Here is a 21,989-nt window from a genome sequence, read left to right as displayed (position 1 = left end):
TTGTATTTCTTCTCTGCAGAAATATATATTCATATTCTTTCCTTTTTTTAAATTGGGTCATTTTTCTTATTATTGGGTTGTAATAGTTCTTTATCTGGATATTAGATTCTCAGCAGATGCACTGCTTACAGATATTTTCTCTAATTCTGTTACCTGTCATTTTATTATTTTTTTAAAAGATTTTATTTATTATTTATTTGACAGATGGAGATCACAAGTAGGCAGAGAAGCAGACAGAGAGAGAGAGGAGAAAGCAGGCTCCCTGCTGAGCAGAGAGCCCGATGCGGGGCTCGATCCCAGGATCCTGGGATCATGACCCAAGCTGAATGAAGGCAGAGGCTTTAACCCACTGAGCCACCCAGGCACCCCTCATTTTATTTTCTTGATAGAGTCCTTTGATACACAAGTCTTTTTTTTTTTTTTAAGATTTATTTATTTATTTATTTGACAGGCAGAGATCACAAGTAGGCAGAGAGGCAGGCAGAGAGAGAGAGAGAGAGAGAGAGGAGAAAGCAGGCTCCCTGCTGAGCAGAGAGCCCGATGCGGGGCTTGATCCCAGGACTCTGGGATCATGACCCAAGCTGAAGGCAGAGGCTTTAACCCACTGAGTCACCCAGGAGCCCCACAAGTCTTTAAATGTAATTCAAACCATGACGATTTACATCTGTAAATTCGCAAATATTTTCTTTTATTCTATAGGTTACCTTCCCATTTTATGATGGTTTCCTTTGCTATGCTATACTGTTTTAGTATGATGCAGTCCACTTGTTTATTTTTCCTTTTGTTGCTTTTGCTTTTCTTTTTTAAGATTTGAAAGAGCAAGCATACCCACAAGTAAGAAGTGGGGCAAAGGGAGAAAGCGTCCCGAGCAGACTCCATGCCCAGCATGGAGCCCAACACGGGGTTTGATTTCACGACCCCAAGACCATGACCCAAGTTGAAACTAAGAGTCAGACACTTAACTGACTGCACCACCCAGGCACCCTGTTGCTTTTGCTCTTAATGTATATTCACAATTCCATCACCAAGACCTATATCAAGGAGCTTATTTCCTATGTTTTCTTCTAGGAGTTTTATGGTCTCAAGTCTTATATTCAAGTCTTTTATCCATTTTGAGTTAATTTTTTGTATAATTTAAGACAGTGGCCCAGTTTCATTCTTTTGTATGTAGCTGTCCAGTTTTCCCATCAACATTTATTGGAGACTGTCATTTCCCCATCATATACTCTTGGCTCCCTTTGTTGTTAAGTTCTGAAATAAGGAACTGTGAATCTCTCAACTTTGTGATTCTTTTTTTTTTTTTTTAAGATTTTTTTTTTAAGATTTTATTTATTTATTTGACAGACAGAGATCACAAGTAGGCAGAGAGGCAGGCAGAGAGAGAAGGGAGTAAGCAGGCTCCCTGCTGAGCAGAAAGCCCAATTCGGGGCTCGATCCCAGGATGCTGGGATCATGACCCGAGCCGAAGGCAGAGGCTTTAACCCACTGAGCTACCCAGGCGCCCCAAGATTTTTTATTTATTTGACAGAGATCACAAGTAGGCAGAGAGGCAGGCAGAGAGAGAGTAGGAAGCAAGCTCCCCACGGATCAGAGAGCCTAGGCGGGGCTCGATCCCAGGACCCTGGGATCACGACCTGAGTGAAGGCAGAGGCTTTAACCCACTGAGCCACCCAGGTGGCCGCCATTCTTTTTCAAGATTATTTTGACTATATGATATTAATTTCAGGATCAGCATACAAACTGCAAAAAAGTCAGCTAGGATTTTAATAGGGATTGCACTGAATCTATAGATCAATTTGAGGAATACTGCCATCTTAGTAGTAAGTCTTCCAATTCTTAAACATAGATAGCTTTTCATTTATGTAAGTCATCTTTAATTTTTTTAAATAATGTTTTTTAGAATGTCCAGCATACAAGGTTTGCACTTCATTTGTTAAATTTATCCCTAAATACTTTATTCTTTTTGATTCTATTATAAAAGGAACTGGTTTCTTAATATCCTTTTTAGATGGTTCTTCACTAGTATACAGAAACACAACTAATTTTTGTACATTGATCTTGTATCATAAAACCTTGTTGAATTCACTTATTAGCACTAATAGGCCTTGGGGACATTTTTGTGGATTTCTTAGAATTTTCTACATACAAGATCATGTCACCTGCAAAATCGTTTTATCTATTCCTTTCCAATCTGGATACCTTTATTTCTATTTCTTACCTAATTGCACTGGCTAGAACCTCCAGTACAATGTTTGAATAAAAGTATTAAGAGCAGGGACACCTGAGTGGCTCAGTCGGTTAAGCATGTGCCTTCGGCTTGGGTTCTGGGATAGAGTCCGACATCAGGCTCCCCTGTTTCTTCCTCTCTTCTGCCTGCTGCTCCCCCTGCTCATGCTCTGTCTGATAAATAAAATCTTAAAAAAAAAAAAAAGTGGTAAGAGCAAACATCCTTGTCCTATTACTGATCTTAGGAGTTAAACCTTCAGTCTTTCACCATTAAGTATGATGTTAGAGATAGGCTTTTCATAGATGCCCTTCTATCCCTTGTTTCTTGAGTGTTTCTATCATGAAAGGGTGTTGGATTTTGTCAAATGCTTTCTCTACATCTGCTGAGGTGATCATATGTTTCTCCCCTCTTTATTCCATTAACACAGATTTTGACTTTTTGTGTTGAACCAACTTTGCAGTGCTAGGAATAAATCCCACTTCATCCTGGTGCATAATCCTTTTTATATGTTGCTGGATTCAGTTTGCATGTATACATGCATGCAAACTGTTGAGAATTTTTTGTATTTACAAAAAATATTGATCTATAGTTTCTTTTACTTCTGCTATCCTAGTCTAGTTTTGGTATCAAAGTTTTATTCTTGACTCAGTAACTAAGAATTTGCCCATTTCATCTAGGTTATCAGAATTGTTAGTATTCCACTGTTCACAGTATTCCTTTATAATCCTTTTTCATTTCTAGAAGGTTGCTAGTAATCTGAGCATTCTTTTCTCTTATTAAAACCAGTTTTTATAGGGGCACCTGCATGGCTCAGTCAGTTAAGCATCCAACTCTTGCTTTCAGCTCAGGTCATGTTCTCAAGGTCGTGAGATTGAGCCCTGCACTGGGATCTGTGCTCAGCAAAGAGTCTGCTTGAGATTCCTCTCTCTCTCTCTACTCCCCACCCATTGCCCCTCCCCACCCCATGCATGCATGTTCTCCCTAAAATAAATCTTCAAAAAAAAATTTGTTTTCAAGAATAAAAGCAACTTAGATTAGCTTAATTTCTAGGCTTAACAGCAAATCAGAAGTTTTTAAACTTTTCTACAGCAAGTAGAGAACTTCTCTACACCGTCAAGTCTATAAGGTGACCCAAATTCCATAGGGAGAAGAACAGACCTTAAGAAGTAGCTCTTTCCATCCTTCTAATCTTAGGTCTCTCACTCTTAAGTAGCAAAGGGTCTGTGAACTAGCTGCCCCACTGTGGAGTAGCTTCCAAAGGAGGGAATGAAATATCAACCCAAGGCTTCTAGTTATTCCTTTTTGCTGGGTTTCTCCTTAAACACAAAAGGGGGCGGGGGGCTTTGCTAGTCATAGGGATCTGTGTTCATGATATATTTTGAGAACTTTATGCTTGTTATGAACAGACCATCCAATTATTTCTTCATCTTTAAAGCAGGCAGAACACAGAGCTGGCAATACATTATACCTATGCAACACAAAGTGTAAGATCCACTTGGAAGAAGTGGAATTTTCACAGGAGTAAAAAAAAAATGTCATTGTCCTCCACTTACAGCCACTGTTTTAGATTTATACCTAGTATTCAATGGCTCATGATCATTTCTGCTACAGGCCTCAAGACAGAAAGTTGAATAAACAAGGCCAGTAGCATCCATCTGCCTATTCATGAACAGATTAAAATGTTCCCTAAATCATCAAAATGTTAAAGACAAATAGAAATTATTAGATAATATCAAATAGCAAAGCTAGAACTTGATTTATACTGACCGTAATAATAAAATTCCTCAATCTCATAAAAAGCCTTTTTGTTTTTAAGATTTTATTTATTTATTTGACAGAGAGAGAGAGCACAGTAGGCAGAGAGGCAGGCAGAGAGAGAGAGGAAGGGAAGCAGGCTCCCTGCTGAGCAGAGAGCCCGATACAGGGCTCGATCCCAGGACCCTGGGATCATGACCTGAGCCGAAGGCAGAGGCTTTAACCCACTGAGCCACCCAGGCACCCCTCAGTTTTTTTTAAGTCCTACTTTTTTTTTTTTCCTTTAAACTAAGCTCTACACCCAATATGGCGTTTGAACTCACAACCTTGAGAACAGGGCTGCATTCTCTACCAACTGAGCCAGCCGGGCACCCCCCATAAAAAAAAAAATTTAAAACAAAAAAATAAAACAAATGACACCAGGTATGTCAATGTTATATATTCAGGCAAAAATGTCATCTCCTCCAGTGAGGAACATGGCCTCCTTTTTATGCTCCCAATTTCAACGCACAAATGCTTATTATACCTCTAAATACAGGATTTATTAGTTATATAGCAAGTACGTTTATGTACCCCAGTTATCAAACAGTAACTATTTGTTAATTTACACATGATGGATTTGACCATAAAAAGAGCTTGGAAAGTCCATTATCTACTCTCATTAGAACCCTGAAAAACTGCAAAATGCCTCAAGAATAGTTGCCTCAAAATCTATAAGGAAAGTTCAACACTAAGTTCACTCATGGGCAGTAATTTTCTAAGTATCTTAGCCTTGGAAATTTATCTAAAAAATATAAAATCATGTTCTGAAGAAAGGGATATGGGGACAAGCAGAACGGAGGACAAGAAGTTGCTGTAGCTATTCACTCCCCACCACGCTCACATACCTTAGTCAGGATCTGCCCACTAGGACAGTGGTCTCTAAAGCTATTCTCAGAGCACTATTTGAGAAAGAGTAATCTAGAGCAGACTGTCCAATATGATTATCAATTAGCAATATGTAGCTACTAAGCACCTGAAATGTGGCTAGTCCAAAGTGAGATTGTTTTGGTTTTCTTACAACCCTTAAAAATATGTTAAACTATTTTGGGGGATGGGGGGAGGAGCCAAAGTTGGCCCAAGTGACAAAGTAGTTAATCAACTCCTGCTCTTAAGTACATGGAAGCTGCATAGTGTCAGATTGATTAAGTGAAGCTTACACTCAACAGTAGTCTAGTCAATGAAGCAGAAATGCCCACATTCCCAGGTATACTGAACAAGTCCAAATGGTTAAGGAGGCGGGATTCCAAGATTGAATCTACTCTACTCACTCGGTTCAGCTATACCCTACTTCATACTTGTAGGCAAGTCTGCAAACACTGTCATGGTTCTGAAAATTGGATGCTGAGACTGAGCTCTGTTCACTTGGGGATCCTCATACCAATACACCAAAAGGCAAAGAAAGCAAACATGCGTGACTGATACATGGAGAGCAAGGAGCACTACTTCTGGAACCCAGGACAACCACTGGGTCACCTCTTGCAACTCTCTTATCTAATACCTTGGTCAAAGGCCAACAAAGTTAGGACCACAAAGATCTCAAATCCCACAGAATGAATATCCCCAACCAAACTGATAACAATTCATCCAGTCCAGTGTTGGCATAAACCAAAATGAAATAGGTAAATGACAAAAGTAACCACTATTATTTTTTATTCGTATTTTTAAAATTTTTGCTACTATAGTTAACAATGTTATATTACTTTCAGATGTACAACACAGTGACTCAACTGGTAACTATTATTATTAATTTAGGCTTCATGACCACTTGCAGAAGAGAGGCCTATAGATAACAGCTGTTTTATGTTGTTTCTTTTCCCCCTCCTCCTCTACCATATATGAAAGGCAAAGGTGGTAGCTAAGTTGCAGGTGAAAAATATGACAGAATTGACATTACCCCCCAAAACCAATAAAATTTTAATGACAAAAAGAGAAAAACAGGGCACATGGGTGGCTCAGTGAGTTAAAGCCTCTGCCTTCGGCTCCAGGTTATGATCCCATGACCTGGGTTCTGGGATCGAGCCTCACATCAGTCTCTCTGCTCGGTAAGGAGCCTGCTTCCTCCTCCCTCTCTCTCTCTCTCTCTGCCTGCCTCTCTGCCTACTTGTGATCTCTGTCAAATAAATAAGTAAAATCTTAAAAAAAAAAAAAAGAGAGATAAACCTACAACAAATAGCATGAAATAAAAACAGAGATTTAACCCAAAGTACATCAGAACTCACATTACATGTCCACGGATCAAATCCTCCAGATAAACCGTTGATTATGAGACATACTTAGAGCATAAAAATGAAGAAGGGCATAAAGGACAAATAGAGAATACAAATATTAACCAAAGGAAAGTTTATATATCTACATTAATACCAAAGCAACTTTAAGAAAGGCAATATTAAAGAGAAACATAATAATAAAGGATTCAATTTAACAGGAAACTATAACAATTTCAAACTGCACACATCTAAGAATATAAACTAAAAATATGTAATTCTTGGGGTGCCTGGGTGGCTCAGTCGGTTAAGCATCATGATTCCAGGGTTCTGGGATAGAGCCCTGCGTTAGGCTCCCTGCCCAGCAGCAGGTCTGCCTCTCCCCCTGCCTACCCCCCGAACTTGTTCTCTCGTTCACTCTCTTTCTCAAATAAATTTTTTAAAATAAATATAAATAAAATATACAATTTTGAAGTTGACATATGTAATCCCCTAATTGAAAAATAGAAGGAAAAATGGAGAAATCCAAAATCATAACTGAGACATTTGGACACACTCTTCTCAGCAACTGATAAAAAGCAGACAAAAAACCAAACAACCCCATTAATTACACAGAATATCTAAACAAGACAATTTTAAACTTGACTTAATGGATACACACACAGTATTTTCCCAACAACTGCAAAACACATTCTTTTAAAGCACATATTGAACACTTACAGAAATGACCCCAAATACAAGACCTAGAGCAAGTCTCCACAAACATCCAAGAAATGATACCATACAGTATGTTTTCTGATCACAATGTAATTTGCTAGAAATGAATAAACCCAAGACTCTAAATAGAAAACGCCCATATTTGGAAATTAAGAAAATCTATTCTACATAGCATAAGAAATTATACTTTAAAAAAAAAACCCCGGGCGCCTGGGTGGCTCAGTGGGTTAAGGCCTCTGCCTTCAGCTCAGGTCATGATCCCAGGGTCCTGGGATCCAGCCCCACATCGGGCTCTCTGCTCTGCAGAGAGCCCGCTTCCCTCCTCTCTCTCTGCCTACTTGTGATCTCTGTCTGTCAAATAAATGGGTAAAATCTTAAAAAAAAAAAAAAACCCACAAGATAGGTGAACTTGCCATACCAGACATCAACAATTAATAGAATCAATAAAGCCATAGTGATGTGTTATACTGATTCAAGGATAGACAAATAGAACAATGGAACAGACAAATGACACAAAGCAGAATGCCCAGAATCAGACTCATGTATGTGCGGTCAACTGGTTTATGATAAATAGTACAAAGCTGGAAAAACAGATTTTTAAAAGGAACAGCGCAGGAACAAATAGTGGGGAAAAAAGTAAAAATGAATCCCTACTTCACATAATACACTAAAGTCAATGCCAAATAGCTTGATTATAGACACAAAATGTGAAAGGTGAAAAAGAACTTAAAAAGGATTAGTATGCAAAGATTATATTTCTTAAAATCGTACAAATCAATGAAATGGCCAACTGAAGGAAAAAAAAAAAGACAAGAAATTGGAACAAGTTCATCACAAAGAGGAGGAGAAAGAAATCCCATAGGGCAGTAGACAACCATCACAATGGCAAAAATTTTAAAGTTAGAGAAGACAAAGTGTTGGTAAGAATGTGGGGGTAAAGTGCTGCTGGTCGCAGTATTAATTGTACAAACGCTTTGGAGAACAGGCCAAAAGAGCAACCAATCTGTAATGGTTATGGCACCTGGGTGGCTCAGTAGGTTAAAGCCTCTGCCTTCCTCTAGGGTCATGGTCTCAGGGTCCTGGGATCGAGTCCTGTGCTCAGCAAGGAGCCTGCTTCCTCCTCTCTCTCTCTCTCCCTGCCTGCCTCTTTGCCTACTTGTGATCTCTGCCAAATAAATAAATAAAATCTTAAAAAAAAAAGAAAGAAAGAAATGTAATGGTCGAAGAATCCCAAAACAAACCTTGAGGCTAGCGGGGATACAAACAGAAAAGCAACTGGGCTTCATTTAGAGAATGAAAAATATTACTGCCAGGCACATGACATTTGGGAGAAAAATTGCCCTCGTGTCTTAAAAAAACTAGGCAAAAGAAAACGAAGGCTGGGATGCCTGGGTGGCTCAGTTGGTCGAGCATCTGCCTTTGGTTCAGGTCGTGATCCCAGAGTCCCAAGATGGAGACTGGCATCAGCCCCTCATCTGGCTCCCTGGTCAGTGGGGAGTCTGCTTCTGCTTCTCCCTCTGCCTCTGCCCCTCCCCCTACTGGTGCTCGCTCTCTCTCAAATAAATAAAATCTTCAAAAAAAAAAAAAAAAGAAAGAAAAAAAGAAAGAAAAGCAAGGCAATTATTAATTCCAGGAGATAAAAAGGGGAGGGGTATATAGTTACAGGAGAATACTTAGCTCAGCAATGAACAGTACTACATAGTTATAACAACACTCACTAGTGGCTTAACCAGTAACCAAAATAGAACTCTCTTAAGGGGATAAGGGGAAGAAAATAAGAGAGCTAAATTTTTTTTTTTTAAGATTTTTTGTTTATTTATTTGACACAGAGAGAGCACAAGTAAGCAGAGCAGCAGGCAGAGGGAGAGGCAGGCTCTCCGCCAAGCAGGGAGCCCGATGCGGGGCTCGATCCCAGGACCCCGGAATCATGACCCGAGCCGAAGGCAGCTGCTTAACCAACTGAGCCACCCAGGCGCCCTGAGAGCTAAATTTTTATCTATGGAGGAAGAAAGTCAGTAACATCTGGAACTAAAAAATCAAAATACAGCAGTTACAGCACACTATCAAAAATATAGAGCTAGATACTAAGAGTAACAGCTAGAAGAATAAAAGTGGTAGCTTCTGGAGAAAGGTACTAGGAGATGGGGGAAGGTTGGGAGTGGAATGATATTTGTCACCAAAAGGCTTTTAGTGCAGTTTGGCTTTAAAAACACAGAAGATTTACTTTGAAAATTTTGAAATTCTCCAATTTTATTGCAATGTCAATGTATCCTGGCATTTAATAGGACTGTCAATGTATTCTGGCTTTCAACAGACCTGCTTTATTGTCATATAAAGGTTTTAGCCATTTTTAAAATTTAGAGTGTACATAAAATCTATTTTAAAATCTCACCAAAATTAAAGTTCTGAAAATTATTTACCCCAACTGACTCGATAAATCAAAGAAATCAGAACAGATTTTTTAAAGTGTAGAAATGCAAGAGAATATAATTCAAGTACAAAAAATTTAAATTAGTAAGTATACTACCCAGAGAGAGATTTTTATTGGGCTACTAAACACCTGAAACTTTTAACATCTGAACTCCTTATCTTGCCTCCTAAACCTAAAGCTTTCAAAGGATTTTCTTCATCTCAGTAAATGTTAAGTTCATACTTAAGTATCTAGAACAAAACTTTGGAATCATCCCCAATTCTTCAACTTATACAAATCAACTCATCATCAACAAATCCTGTCTACCTTCAAAACACATCCAAGATCTGACCACCCAGAATCTCCACCCTTACCACCCAGGTCCAAGTCACCATTACCCCTCACCTGGATTTTTGCCAACAGCTTTAAATTCCTAACTCTGCCTTCAGCCTTGTTCCTTCCTCCCTACTTTCTCCTCACTTCAGCTTCTCCACACAACAGCCATCATGATCTTTCAGAACTTAAATCAGGCTCTGTTATTTCTCTGTTCAAAATCCTTCAGTGACTTCTCATCTCAAAGTAAAAGCAAAGGCTCAATGTTAACTACTACTTCCTAGTTCTGTCCCTACTCCCTCTGCTCCGGTTAAGTTTGCTCCCTTGCTATTATTTCTTGGATGCATTAAGCATATTCCCACCTGAGGCTAAAAAGTGTTCCAGACAAAGGGAACAGCTCTGCTTTCAAAGAAGTGATATATATTTTTTTTGTTTCAGAATGCAGTAAAAGACAAAGTAATACAAAAATGTGTTTTGATACCAAAAGTAGTGCACACACACATGCATGTGCACCACACACACTTCATATACAAGAATATGAAAAGCCTAAATTAAAAGCAAACTGGCATTTTTAAAAGAACACGAGCATAGTCAAATGGTCTACCACCACCAAGTAAAACTGATAAAAAGAAATACACAGATGACTGAATTTTTTAAATTCTATTAACAGAGTGCATCAACCAGTCAAATAAAAATACTCTATCACATCAATGTAACCCCCTCACCAGAAAAATACTTCAGAAAATAAAACAACCTTAGGACTATTTTATCAAATCTTTTCTTGATATTTCAAACATTACTGGAAACTTTTTAGCCATCTCAAAGTGCTGTTAACTCCACCAAAAGATTTAATGTAGAATCCAACCCAGTACACCTTTCAATTTCACCCTCAATTCTAAAAATCAAATATTCTTCAGAGAATAAAAAATGACTCCTAAGAGGAAAAATCACCCCTATTTCATCATTTGGCTTACCTTGTTTTAATTCCTCCAGCAGTAGTGTCTGCTAGGTAAGCCAAAGGCTGGAGCTGCATTATTCCCAGCAACCTCTGGAGTCCTGCACAACACAAGGTACTCTCCCTAACAAATTTTTCCAAACATTCAAAGCTTTAATCTCTCTATTACACAAATGGTTCCAAAACATGTGGATAACATGCTCATCAACTCATTTTAAGAGGCATATATGGTTGGGGATCAAAAATTTAGTAACAACAACAACAACCACCACCAAAAGTAGACTATAAGCCCCAATCAACAATTTTAGCATCAAGACATGCACTATCATCAAGTAATACTTATCCTAAAAAAAAAAACGCAGAAATACCACCATAAAAATTAACTTCAGAATTAGTCATCCTGATAGAAAAACAAATGGTAAAACTGCTGTAATACTCTCAATAGACTGGTAACAGTGATTTGGTAAAATTCAACATTAGTTAAAACTCAAGCTAGACCTGGCCGCACCTGGCTGGCTCAGTTGGTAGGGCATGTGACTTGATCTTGGGGTTGTAAGTCTGAGCCCCATGTTGGGCTTAGAGTTTACTTTTAAAAAGGGGGGGCCAGGGTGTCTGGGTGGCTCAGTGGGTTAAGCCTCACTCAGCCTTCGGCTCAGGTCATGATCTCAGGGTCCTGGGATCGAGCCCCACATCGGGCTCTCTGCTCAGCAGGGAGCCTGCTTCCCCTTCTCCCTCTGCCTGCCTCTCTGCCAACTTGTGATCTCTGTCAAATAAATAAATAAAATATTTTTTAAAAAGCTGGGGGGGCCTGGCTGCTGGCTGGCTCAATCAGCAGAGCATGCAGCTCTTGATCTCGGGGTCATGAGTTCAAGCCTTATGCTGGGCACAGAGCTTACAAAAAAAAAAAAGAAAAGAAAAGAAAAGAAAAAAAGCCAGACATGGACAACTTTCTTAATTTTTAAAATTCTCTTCCTCTACCAACCTCTTATAAATTAGCATTCCCCAAGGTTTTGTCCTCTCGTTATAAAAAAGGCACTTACTCGATAATTTCTTCTATACACATACTTCTAATTACTACGTGTAAGCTGTTAAGATACAAATTCATATCCTCAACAAAATCTCCATCCCCAGTGCTACTCAGATACCCAACAGCCTACTGGACATTTCTGTCCTGATTTCTTAAAGGCACCTTAAACTCAATAGTCATTCTACTATGTTCACCCTCCACAATTTATTACACCACCATCCACCCACATGAGGAAAACAAAGCCAAGGCGGGGGAAAAAGGGGCAATCCATATAACGGACAGCAATGTTGAAAAAGCAGCATTTACATTACAAAAATACCCAGACCAGCCCAAATGCTCAAAAAAGGAAAAATACCAACACAAAATTCTGATAATCTGGGTGACTCAGTCGGTTCAGTGTCTGCCTACAGCACAGGTCGTGATCATCTCGGGTGCTGAGATAGAGCCCAAGTCAGAATCCCAGCTCAGCGGGAAGTCTTCTTCTCCCTCTCCCTTTTCTCCTCTCCCTCACCCTGCTCATGCTCTCTCTCTCAATAAAATTTTTAAAAAACAAAAAAAGCATTTTGATAATCATTAGAAATAAAAGGTATATAAACTGCATAAATATAATTTTCCAAGAAAGAGACAAACGAATGTGTCATATACAACTGTGCTAACAGAGAAAATACACTAAAAGCATATACATTAAAACATCAACAGTGGTAAAGACGGAGATGAAAGAGTAATATAAAGAATGAATGCTTTTATATTTTACTTATATGTTTTACAACACTTGCATCTTTCACATCAAAAATAAACATACTGATCAGCTATGAAATAAAAAACAGGGGCACCTGGGTGGCTCAGTCGTTAAGTGTCTGCCTTCAGCTCAGGTCATGATTACAGGACCCTGGGATAAGCCCCACGTCGGGCTCCCTTTTCTGCGAGGGGTCTGCTTCTCCCTCTCCCACTCCCCCTGCTTGTGTTCCCTTTCCCTGTCAAATGAATAAATAAAATCTTAAATATATATATACTATTATATCTATGTAAAATATATTGGGAAAGCTCAAAAGGAATCTGAATACATCTACATAGTAACTTGTACACAAATGTTCACAGCAGCATTATTCATAATAGTCAAAAAGTGGACACAATCTAAACGTCCATCAACTGATAAATGGATAAAGAAAACGTGGTATACACATGTAATCAACTGTTATTTAGCCATAGACAAGAATGAAGTATTCATACAAATTACATGGATTAACCTTAAAAACATTATGCTAGGGGCGCCTGGGTGGCTCAGTGGGTTAAAGCCTCTGCCTTCGGCTCAGGTCATGATCCCAGGGTCCTGGGATTGAGCCCCGCATCAGGCTCTCTGCTCAGCAGGGAGCCTGCTTCTCTCCCGGCCTCTCTGCCTGCTTGTGATCTCTGTATGTCAAATAAATAAATAAAATCTTAAAAAAAAACAAAAAACAAAACAAAACAACAAAAAAAACACATTATGCTAAGTAAAAGAAGCTAGTCACAAAAGGCCACACATTATATGATTCAATTTATATAAAATGTCCAGAAAAGACAAATCTATAATAACAGATAAACTGGCGGTAGTAAGGTAAGGTAGGAAGAAAATGAAATGGAGAGTGATATACTAGTGATATACTAGTATACACATGGGGCTGCTTCTAATTTTATTCTAAAATTAGACATTGAAGGGGCAACTGGGTGGCTCAGCCAGTTAAGCATCTGCCTTCAGGGCAGGTCATGATCCCAGGCTCCCTGCTCAGCAGGGAGTCTACTTCTCCCTCTCCCCACCCCCCAGCCCTGTTCATGCTCATTCTCATGCACTCTCTCTCTCAAATAAATAAATAAATGAAATCCTTGAAGTTAGACATTGGCAATGGTTGCATAATTCTGTTAATATACTAAAAACTCCTGAACTCTACTAAGGTAGGTTATATCGCCATAAAGCAGTTACCAAAAAATGAATATGAAACAAAGATTTTGGGCGCCTGGATGGCTCAGATGGTTAAGTGTCTGCCTTCAGCTCAGGTCATGATCCTAAGTTCTTGGAATCGAGTCCCGCGTCTGATTCCCTGCTTAGCAGGGAGTCTGCTTCTCCCTTTCTCCCTGCTTCTTCCCCTGTTTGCACTTGCTCTCTCTCAAATGAATAAATAAAATCTTAAAAAGAAACAAAGATTTTAATATGCACCACACTTTAAAAATAAGCCTAGGGCGCCTGGGTGGCTCAGTCAGTTAAATGGCTGCCTTCAGCTCAGATCATGATCCCAGGGTCCTAGGATAGAGTCCTGCATCTGGCTCCCTGGTCAGTGGAGAACCTGCTTCTCCCTCTCCCTCTGCCTGCTGCTCTGCCTACTTGTGGCTTCTATCTCTTTCAAATAAATAAATAGAATCTTTAAAATAAGCCTAAATTTGTCTTCTGAAAATTATCTATTTTTGTTCTTGAAAAAAGTCTCACTTAGGGCACCTGGGTGGTTCATTGAGGTTAGGCATCTGACTTCTGCTCAGGTCATGATCTCAGGTCCTGGAATGGAGTCCTGCATTGGGCTTCACACAGGGCCGGGAATCTACTTCTCCCTCTCTTTCCCTCTGCTCCTGCCCCTGCTCGTACTTGCTCTCTCAAATAAAATCTTTTAAAAAAAGGAAAAGAGCCTAGTGACTTCCTTAGTGATAAACTTTCAAATACTAGGGGCACCTGGGTGGCTCAGTGTTGTTTAAGCCTCTGCCTTCAGCTCAGGTCATGATCTCACGGTCCTGGGATCGAGCCCCACGTCGGGCTCTCTGCTCACCAGTGAGCCTGCTTCCCCCTCTCTCTCTGCCTACCTCTCTGCCTGCTTGTGATGTCAGATAAACAAATAAAAATCTTATTAAATAATATAAATAAATATATATTTATAAACATTTAAATATACTTATAAATAATATAAATATAAATATAAATAATATAAATGTTTATAAATAATATAAATTAAAAATAAATAGAAATAAGTTTTTCAAATCTTTCAAATACTAGTTGAACTGATTTAACAAAATAAATTTCAAGGGACACCTGAGTGGCTCAGTTGGTTAAGCATCTGCCTTCAGCTCAGTACATGATCCCAGGGTCCTAGGATGGAGTCCCAGGTCAGGCTCCTTGCTCAGGGTCGGTGGGAGACTGTTTCTCCCTCTGTCTGCTGTTCCCTCTGCTTGTGCGTGCATGCACACTCTCCCTCTGACAAATAAATAAATCTTTAAAGTAAATAAATAATAAATTTCAAATTTTCATTTTGACAAGATTATCTTCTCAAAATTTCCTGGGGGCGCCTGGGTGGCTAAGTTGGTTAAGCCTCTGACTTCAGCTCAGGTCATGATTCTCAGGGTCCTGGGATGGGGCCCTGCATTGGACCCTCCGCTCAGTGGGGAGTCTGCTTCCCCCTCTCTCTCTGCTTGCTTCTCTGCCTACTTATGATATCTCTGTCAAATAAATAAAATCTTTAAAAATAAATAAATAAATATTTCCTAGCATTTGTTTTATTCAGTAACTGAATTTTCTGAGCTAAAGTATTCTAAGACAATGTATTTTTTATTTTTTTTTTAAGATTTTATTTATTTGCCACAGACAGTGATCACAAGTAGGCAGAGAGGCAGAGAGAGAGGGGGAAGCAGGCTCCCTGCCAAGCAGAGAGCCCGATGTGGGCCTTGATCCCAGGACCCTGAGATAGTGAACTGAGCTGAAGACAGAGGCTTAACCCACTGAGCCACACAGGTGTCCTAAGACAATGTATTTTAAATACACACAGTGACTGATGCCAAGGCTAGACATATTCCCTATCCTCAAAAACCTCACAGAAAAGTTATTTAAGTAGTATACATCCTCTAAAATGGAACTATATTGTGACTCTTGACCTCAAAATGGAGATTTTCAAGCCCCGCTTTGGGACCTAAAGCTTACTTGAATAAATAAAAATAAACAAAAATATTAAAAAGTGAAAAAACAAATGAATAGATAGATAGCACCTGGCTGGCTAAGTCAAAAGAGCATGCAATTCTTCATCTCCAGGTGGTTAACTTCATGCCCCATGTTGGGACCTGGAGCTTACTTAAGAAACATGAAACAGGGGCGCCCAGGTGGCTCAGTCTTTAAGCATCTGCCTACGGCTCAGATCTTGATCCCAGGATCCTGAGATGGAGCCCCGAATCACATCTGGCTCCCTGCTCAGTAGGAAGCCTGCTTCTCCCTCTCCCACTCCCCCTGCTTGTGTTTGGCTCAGGTCAGGAGGAAGCCCATTGTCAGGTTCCCCTGCTTGGTGGGGGGGGGGGTCTGCTTCTCCCTCTCCTTCTGACCCTCCCTCTCCCTCTGACCCTCCCTCTCCCTCTGCTTGTGCCCACTCTCAAATAAACAAATAAAATCTTTAAAAAAAAAAAATCCTTGGAAGACCTCCTGGCACATCACACACGCCGCACCTGTTAACTATACTAATAATTATCACTTAACTACTTGATAACTTCATTTCCATATTATCATTATCTCTTTCAGCTTCAATAACCACATTAATTCTAAACTACTTAATTATTTACATTAAAGCAATAGTTCTCAAGGTGTGATATAGGGACTGTCAGGATTCCATAGATACTTTCAGGGGGTTCATTAGATCAAAATCGTTCTTGAAAAAAAGATCAAAGCGCAAAACAGATCAATGGTTTAACACAACACTGCACAAAAAAATACAGAGGCAATTTCAGATTCCACATTGCAACTAACCTTTAAGAAATTACCACTTGAGTTTTGTTGTAGAATCAAAGAAGAATATCACAATTATCTGGACAGATCATTAAAGTACTCCTCCCAACATACTGGTGTGAAGCTGAATTTTCTTCATACACTTCAATTAGAACAACATATGACTGAATGCAAAAACTGACAGGAAAACCAGCTGTCTTCCATTAGGCCAAATATTAAAGAGATTTACAAAAATGTAACACAGTCGCCATTCTTTCAGTAAATTTTTTTGGCTTTGGAAAACAGGTTTTTTTTTTCCATAAAAAATGTTATTTATGTAACCTGTAATTAGTTTATTAACTATTTTTAAATGAATTAATATATTTAAGTTAACTTAGAATACAATGATTACCAAAAGATATACACCATATAAACAAAAGCTACTTGGAGTCCTACATCATTTTTAAGAATGTAAAGGAATCCTAACCAAAAAGTCTGAGAACTGGGGCACCTGGGTGGCTCAGTGGGTTAAAGCCTCTGCCTTCAGCTCAGGTGATGATCTCAGGGTCCTGGGATCAAGCCCAGCATCGGCATTGGCGTGGGGCTTTCTGCTCAGCAGGGAGCCTGCTTCCTCCTCTCTCTCTGCCTGTCTCTCTGCCTGCTTGTGATCTCTGTCTGTCAAATAAATAAATAAAATATTAGGGAAAAAAAAAGTCTGAGAACTGCTTCTTTAGAGTAATACTTAATACCCCACTTTTATTTACATTGAGTTTTCATCTCTGTGAATCTCACATGCAGCCATAGATGTTTAAAGTAAGCAGAAGAAAGCAAGGATATAAATCTTGCTTTCTTCCGATGTACTATAATGCAATTAAGCATAAGATATAGCCCTTCCAAAAAAAAGGATGGTCGAGTTAACAGAATTATCCATCTGTCAGAATTAACTACAATAGTATGATACAGCTGTAATATAGAACTTATACAGAAATAGAGCCAAAGAACTATCCCTGTGCCAAAAGATGCACAGAAAAATCTGGGCTGCTGAAGGGGTAACATAGCCCTTAAGTGAATTACCTACCATAACAGTTTTACTGGAGTTGATTTCAAACTACCACCTAGACTTCTGGTCACCTTCAATAAAGGTTAATCATAGAACTCTACATGGAACATAATCTGCTCCAAAAAGTCTGGAAAAATATTTAACTACTAAAAAAAATTATTTTGAATTGTGCAATGCCAGTTACCCTCATTATTACAATAAATACAATCAGACTGTGCTGTAATAAATTACCATGCTATAAAAAGCCATCCAGCAATGGGGAGTAATGGCATTCATTAATTAGGGCCCTTTTTCCTTCCTTTTCAGAGCATAATTTATTGATTTAAATGCCTCACACAAAACCTTGTAGGAGTTTGATGTTAAAAAAAAAATTATTGTTCACTACAGAATTGTAATACTAACCACTGGGAAATGAGAGCAAACTTTCCTGAGCCAGAATGCTTAAGGTGGACAGAAGCTCATAAGCCAGGCAAGTTTTGTTCTAGAGAGGGTACTTCCAAAGTCTAAGGGGCATACAACTAACTGCATTCTGCTTAAAAGGAGTGTCTGATAGAGTTTTCTCATTTCCTCACATACTCTAGGCCTGAATTTGCAGCTTCCAAATTAAATGCCTTTTAAGCACTTTTTTCATCCTACTCTCATATCTAATTCCATAATGAGAATTCTTAAGTTCTTCAAATGAAAAATAATTCCACTGAAAAGGAGAAACTAAGGACCCAATAAAAAGAGACACTGAATATACAAGAGTTCACTGCAAGCAGGTTTTAAACTGAAATCCGTGTTACTCAGCCTTTTAAAATTAAAGGGGGAAAAACAACCCCCCCATCTTACTATTCCACCAAGTAGCACTCTTTCAATGGTTTTTGTTAAGGTTAATTATTTACTGAAACTTCATGTGATAATGCTCGTTAATACTGTGCGCTGCAATTACTTTCTGCTGAAAGAATCCCATTTCAACTCTTAAAGGTTCGCAGTACTTCTCAACGCACAAGGATTTTACTCCTTCCTCCTCCCCGCTGCGCTCCCCGCCCCCCACCCCGGAAAATACAGTACCTGCAGCAGGGTTTCCTGATCTCAACATTTGGGGGGGTGGGGGTGAGGGCTGGGGGATGGGGAGAGGACTCGCTATCCCATTCTGCCTGAATAAAATAAAACTCCTGTTGTAAATAATCTTAGGAACAGTGACACAGAGGATCCAATTCTCTTCTGATCGCATCTATCCCTATAAACTTCACTATGGCCCTCAATGCACCCCTTTCTACTCCAGAGCAGCCCTACCTGGCCCCGACTTACAGATTCAAGCTGAATTACTCCTTGACCTTGGACCCAGGCCACTGCTCCCCTCCAAGATCCTCACATCACATCCTGCAGACTGCAGAGACCTGACGGTTCAGGCCGGGTCAGCGGCCGGGGCGACGGCAGGGAAGCAAGCCGCAGAAACCGCAGAAGCGCGTTGGCTGGTGGGGCTGACTCGGGGAAAACGCGGGGAAGGAAAGACGCCGGGGGCGAGGACAAGGCCGGGGGCTACCTGCGGACCAGCGCCGACACCGCCCCAGTAGTCGCAATGCTACACCTCACCTCCGGGTTCTGGATGCCCTCTCAGCCGCCTTGAGACCCCTGGCCTGACCCGCGGTCCTCGGTCATTGCCTCTTATTACCTCTGCCTACCCCAGCCAGCAATGGCAGGTGATGAGGCGACTGGGCACCCGAGACGCGCAGGCTGATTGCCTACCTCATGCGACAGTGTCTGCGAGCCGCCCACTCCCTCCCAAGGGCTCCCGGAGCCCGGACCACGGGAGTAGGAAGAGGCGTACGATGCAAAACGACACAGAAGGTGGGACAGGAAGCGGGGGGGTGGGGGTCCTCCAGCTCCCCGCAGAGGCTGGCAGAAGGGAGGTGAGGACAGAGGAGGCGCGACAGCACGCGGCGGGGACGTCGGAAAGCTAGCCTACCTTCCTCACTCCTGGCCGACGGTCCAACACGAGCCACGAATCGCCTCACATCCGGGTATCAGGAGACAGCCGCTTCTGCCGCGACCGCCGCCTCTCCCGCGGCGCAGATACGCCAAACTTCCGGCGACGACGGCGACGCCTCGCCCGTCAGATGGGAGTTACCTGTGACCGTCTTGGTCGCGCTTGCGCAACGCTCCTCTTCAGCCGTCACAGGCTCAGCTGACGTGCCCAGAGGAGGAAGATGGCCGCCACGTTCAGTGCGTGTCACGCAGTTTTTCACCCCGGCCGGGACGGCTGGCGTCGGGGCAAAGCAAGCCAGCGTACACCCTCAGCGCAGGCGCGGTGGGAGGCCTCGCGTGCGCGCACCGCGGGTGGGCACCTCGCGGGGAAGCGGCGGCGCCCCCAGGCGGCGACCGCTGGCCCTTCCCCGGGATGTCTCTTAATAAAGCCACCCACTCCCCCAGCTGTGATGATTTGTCTTGGAAATCCTTCGCCGCTGGTCCCTCTGTGGGTTGCGGGTAGCGCTCTCTGCGACCTCTGTTTCAAATACGTTTAATCTTTGACATGGGCCACTGTAAAGAAAACGGGAGGCAATTGGCCCTTCTCTTTCCTTCCCCTGCCCTGCACTCGAGCGCTTCCAAAAAATCCAGGACTTCACCTTATCCTTACACTTTCCACCTTGTGTGCGGGCGCACGGGAGTCGACAAGAATTTGTAGATATGCAATTAGATTTAGTCATGGCGGGTGTTCGCACAAAGCTTTGGTTTTTCGAAGCCTGTAAAGATAGAACACAGGTTTCAATCACTAGTATTCGTGGTTCTCACACTCTTGAACACGCTTACTGTGCTATTCTTATTTGCAGAACTGTGAGATTGGGTAAAACCGGTACTCATGCTTTTGAGAATCTGAAGAGAGATGATCATACGTGGGTGTCTCCCCTTACTGACCTGTTTTTATGAAACTAAGTACAATCAAAATGTGCTTTATTAAGCCTGACGTCAAGCCTGATTTTCTGACAATACATCTTCCACAAAACTTTATTGAGCCGCTTGTCAGTTTTGTCTGGAAAGAGTTTGTGGTTTAAAAACCAAAGCCAGAGTTATTGATGGGTGAAGCCATTGCCCACATCACCATACACTATTACTTGGCAAAAACCTGCCTATGCCCCACCCCCATTCCCTGTTTCTAATATATATACTTTAACAGCATATGCCAAATGACTTTAATGGGGGTGGGGGTGTGGGGAGACAAGTCAGGAGTAGACTGCCAACCTGATTAAAGTGGTTTATGTACTAGACTATTTCACCTATATTTGCCTCACCTTTAGATTGTCAGACAACTGGTGGGATTTCCTTTCCTGTGTAAACAGCTTTATTTTTAGTGACTTAAGTCTTGTGCATACGCCTGCACGCACATACACACACACAAACACACACCCCATATTTACAAGTCTCCATTCCCACAAAATAGGCCTCCGCTTTTTTTTTTTTTTTTAAAGATGTTATTTATTTATTTGAGAGAAAGCGAGAGCAAGAGAGCACCACTAGAGGGGCAGAGGGAGAGAAGCAAATTCCCTCCTGAGCAGGGAGCCTGATGGGATACAGGACTCTATCCCAGGATACTGGGATCATGACCTGAGCCAAAGGCAGATACTTAACCAACTGAGTCACCTAGGCACCCAGTAGGCCTCTGCTTCTGAGAAATCTATTCCACTTTACATCTTGAATTGGTCACAGTCAGAAGCATAGGAATCCTTGTAAATGCCGTGCCATGAAAAATCATATGTAGTTATTTTTGATATATAAGTAAATCATATTTGATGTATAATTCATATCTGCAACTTACTAGATTTTCTTTTCTAAAACCAAATATAGTTAGCTTCTTAAACATGCTGCAGAAGTATAAAATAGTTTGCTTTTATAATACCATATTACAAACATCAAAGTTGCTAAGAGACTAGATCTTAATTGTTCTCTTTTTTAATAAAGATTTTGTTTATTTACTTGACAGAGAGAAACAACACAAGCAGGGGGAGCAGCAGGCAGAAGGAGAAGCAGGCTCTCTGATGAGCAGAGGGCCCAATGTAGACCTGATTTCGGAACTCTGGGATCACGATGGAGCAGAAGGCAGACACCCAACCGACTGGGTCCCCCCAGGTGCCACTAGATCTTAATTGTTCTCACCACAAAAAGGAGATGTTAATTATGTGATGTGATGGAGGTATCAGCTCAGATGGTAATCATAATTGCAGTCTATAAAAATATCTAATCAACTCATCGTATACCTTAGTGTTACACAATTTTATATGTCCATTATGTCTCAATAAAAATATTTATAAAATAGTTTGCTTTTATGGGAAAAATAAGCTTTCTTGAGCGTTATTCTTTATAATTTTAAAAGATACCTCACTTCTGATTCATTAATGCCAGAGGTCTCAATTTGTAGTTTGATTAAATCTTAATTATTCTGTAATGTCATTTTTTAAAGATTTACTTATTCATTTTAGAGAGAGAGGAAGGGCAGAGAGAGAGAGGGAGAAGTTAAACAGAGCCTGATGCAGCGCTCTATGCAGGGCTTGATCCCAGGACCCATGAGATCATTACATAAGC

The 21,989-nt window shown here is 40.7% G+C and overlaps 1 protein-coding gene across 1 annotated transcript in view; it reads right to left on the bottom strand.

Moving 5' to 3' along the window:
• Window positions 1–19,663, bottom strand: part of ESCO1 (establishment of sister chromatid cohesion N-acetyltransferase 1) — a 79,628-nt gene extending 59,965 nt beyond the window's left edge. Inside the window, exon 1 of the mRNA XM_080821094.1 lies at window positions 19,381–19,663. The gene's annotated coding sequence lies outside the window, so the exon portion shown is untranslated. The remainder of the gene's footprint in view (window positions 1–19,380) is intronic.
• Between the last annotated feature and the right edge of the window lie 2,326 nt (window positions 19,664–21,989).

This window comes from Martes martes (genome assembly GCF_963455335.1).
Source record: "Martes martes genome assembly, chromosome: 13".
Classification (NCBI taxonomy): Eukaryota; Metazoa; Chordata; class Mammalia; order Carnivora; family Mustelidae; genus Martes; species Martes martes.
This window is presented reverse-complemented; position numbering and strand designations above follow the sequence as displayed.